The 3,816-nt window shown below is 27.5% G+C and overlaps 1 long non-coding RNA gene across 1 annotated transcript; it reads left to right on the forward strand.

Annotated features, from left to right (window-relative positions):
• Nucleotides 1-358: 358 nt before the first annotated feature.
• Nucleotides 359-3,112, forward strand: LOC114916041 (uncharacterized). Its single transcript, XR_003804341.2, has 2 exons — nt 359-1,389; nt 2,802-3,112. It is a non-coding gene; the product is annotated as an uncharacterized LOC114916041 (long non-coding RNA).
• Nucleotides 3,113-3,816: the final 704 nt, after the last annotated feature.

Here is a 3,816-nt window from a genome sequence, read left to right on the forward strand (position 1 = left end):
TAGCTAAATAAATGAATAATATTAAAATGATTAAGATAATAAAAATATTTAAATTAAGTAGTTAAATAAATATAAATGAGAAATTTATCTTTTCAAAGACTCTTAATTAATTAGGTGGGAAAATGCTTTAAAAATAAATATTTAATACTTCTTAACCTATGCAAAGTTCTACATGATAGAAAAACTCTTTAAATTATAATAATTATGTTATTTATTTTGGTTTGATAATAATGAGGTATAATTCTTTCTTATAGAGTTAGTTCTGTAGGTGGTACCTTCAATATTTTAGTTAAAGAACACAAGTGTCAAATCATTCAAATTAAAAAAATTTAGCAATTGTTATTTTAAGTCATTATAATGTTACATATCTATTTTTTCATTTTAGTCTATATGATATTTAGTTCATTTCATTTTGCGTTAGTTCTTTAAAAAAAAAATAGTAGTGACTAAAAGAAAAATATTCACATAATATAATGACAAAATAAAAAAATAAAAACAAGTTTTGTGTAAGGACTAAAACAAAATAACAAGGATAAAAAAGGAAAAATCTTACTAGCACTATTAAAAAGTATATTTCAATTTACAAATTTTTTTCATAAAAAAATTAAACTCGAAACCTTATTCAATAATTCAAACTTAGTTTCCCACGTACGAATGTAGTGTTGATAAATAATGCTATTTCATTTTTATTTAACAAATTAAACTATGCGAGGCAAAAATAATCATAAAGCCTTTTCCTTAAATAATTACTTGTCTTTTTCTTTTCATGACATTTTTTTTAAACTTGTGTTCAATTAAGTAAACGTTTTTGTTAATTGTGCAGTCATTTAAAATATTTTATTTTTATATCTTTGTACCATATCGAAAATTTAAAACTTATTTAAATTATATATTTTAAAGCCCCTACAATTTATTAAAAATGTTTGTGCTCATAAAAAGAGTTTAATTTTTATAACATTGGCGTTTTTAATAGTTGTATTGATTTTATTGAAATTTGTATTGTGTTGATTTGTTGTTAAGTTGTTGAGAAACTCTAAAATTAAGTAATTTCTTATGGGGTTTAGGTGATTAAAGAGTTCTCTAGATAGAGGTCCAATTTGATTCTGAAAAGAGAAATATATAAAGTTTTTTTTAAGAATTGAGTTTCATAAACTCATTTTTTGGAAAACCTTAAAGAGATTCTAGAGAGAGGAGTTATGAAGTTCTAAGTCCCTCTTCTTTTTCTTTTTAGTCACGGGAGTTGTAGAAGTTATGGATTAAGTAGCTAGCGGGTCATTCAAAGTCTTTTGAGCCGAGAATCAGAATGTTGGAGCATTTGTGCGAAGTGCCCAGATTTCTTATCCTCCTTCTTCCTTCTTCCTTCTTCCTTTTTTCCAATGTGATTTTACGGTAAGGGAAACTAGATTGCATCTCTTGTTGAATTATTTGAGTCATATGTTGATTTACTTTCATAAACTCGTGGTTGTGTTGATTGATTTTGATTAAATGGTTGGGGTTTTTATTTCTTATGAATCATATTAAGAGAATTTGATCATTTGATCATTTTATTAGTTGCATGTTGAAGTTATTGTTGAAAAATGAGTTGTGGATGATGTGAATATATGATACCTATGTTGCATGTTTGATTTTGGTAGAGTTTTAGATGGATTGAGCAAAATTGTGATTCTAAACATGGACTACCATTTAAATATGTATTGTTTGTGTTTTTAAAGGTTGAATATGTATATATTTGTGGAATCTATGGCATGCTATATGAGGATTAAGTTGTGTTTTATATCATATGTTGATACGTAATGTTGAATCTTTATACACTGGTGTAGTATATTGTATAAGTTAATTTAATGGTTGAAATTTGAGTTAAATTATATGTTGTTTAGTTGAGTAATTGTGTTAAGAATGTTTTGACATTAAATTTATATTGCATTGATTGACCTAAGACTATAAGAGAAGTTATTTTTAAAGTTGCATATCACATTGTGTGTTATGATGTTTTGAGAACCTAATTTGTTGAAAACCCTTCTTGGGAAGTTAACCCTTGAAGTAGATGGTTGTCTCCTCTTGGACCTTAGTTGATGTGATATGTGGATCAAGTTGAGACATACCAACTACAAGCAACCACTATTGATTCATATGTGGATAAGATTGAGACATACATGTATAAAGCAACCAAATTAGAGTAAGGTACAAGGTTGGGAATCAAAATTTCTAACTAAGTACTAAAAGGGTGTAGTATTTGAAGGGTAGCCAATGGACTAATCTCATACGTGGCTTAGTTATACTAGTTAATGATGTGGTAGAGTCACACCTAAACTATTCTACCTGACAAGAATACTAGACTTTCTAGTTTAAGTGGCGAAATACGAGAAATTTCATGTTGTGTTGTGAATTTTTATCCAAATAGGTTAATGATCTAGTTGGATTGAAAAGACCAAGTTTTTCATTCGGTAGGGTCAAGCCATTTAGACTATTCATCTATGTTTTGAGAGATCTTCTAATTGAAATGTGTGACAATACATAAAGTTATTGTGTTGTGCATATGATGTGTTGATTGAGTTTTGTTCATATGCAATGTTGAATTGTGATGAATGGTATTGGGGGGTTGTTGTGTTGCAACTTGAGGTGTTGATGTTATGTTGTTCAAATTAATAATATGTTGTATTTGAAAATGGTAGTTGTTGATGATGTGTTGAACAAGTTGAGTGGGCATATGTGGATAGAATAGTTGCTTTTACTTTCATACTCTCTTTGTTGATTATTTCAAATTAATACTATCTTACTCTTGTATGTTTCTATGTAATTAGATTGTGATTATCATATTTGATACGAAAGGAGAGCATGAATAGGTTTTCTGACAGAGCCTTTTGGAGACCTTGTTGGTTGGCAGTGTTGATTTTGGACTACCTCAGGGTAACTAGTCCAGTAGTTGTTAGTTGATTATAGTAGGTTTGATTGACTATTAAGATTTTTATTTTGATATTTGGATTATTGTTTATCTTTATATATTTGTACAAAATTGTATTTCTCTAGTTGTTGTTGAGACCCTTGCATGGATATATTATAATATCTATTTTCCAAATATTTCTTGAATAATAATTCTTGATAATTAGTTGTATATATTTTTCCTTGTTAATTATGAATTGTTAAATGTAGAAGAATAAGTTTATTAAATCATTATACTTATTTTTAATAATTTTGCTAATTCAAACAAAAAGTTGTTGACTCTCAATTAACTAGTTAATTATTCTTAATAAAAAAATCATATTATACATTCACTTATAAATGTATTGCTTCTATTGGTGGGTTTGGCCAGTGCATGAAGATATTGTATGAGATATTATTATCATTGTAAACGATACACGTGAACAACATAATTTTTATTTTTCCATAAAGTAGACAAATATCAGTCCCATTATGATAAGAAAATAATGGAATTGATTTGACATGAACGGTGGAGAAAATGCAGAAATGAATAACAACGTTGACATGTACTACACCTATAAATAATTGGTGGATTGTGGGCATATGGATTTTGGATATTCCTTCTATTTCTTCTGTTTGTTTTCTCAATAATACTCACTTTCCTTACGTTATCATATGCTCAATAACTTTAGCTGTTTAGGGATTAATAATCAACCTTGGTTCATTAATTTAACCAGCTAATTCAATGAACTATTGGTTTCATTTATTTAAAATTGCACTTTGATGAGTGGAGGAACCTAATTCATAAACGTGGAATTTTTATAACCATTGCTTTGTTTAATTGCATATACTCTCCATTATCGCAAATGAAATATATATTATATATAACGTGATGTG

Source organism: Cajanus cajan, chromosome 11 (assembly GCF_000230855.2).
Source record: "Cajanus cajan strain Asha chromosome 11, NIPB_CcT2T_4, whole genome shotgun sequence".
Lineage (NCBI taxonomy): Eukaryota > Viridiplantae > Streptophyta > Magnoliopsida > Fabales > Fabaceae > Cajanus > Cajanus cajan.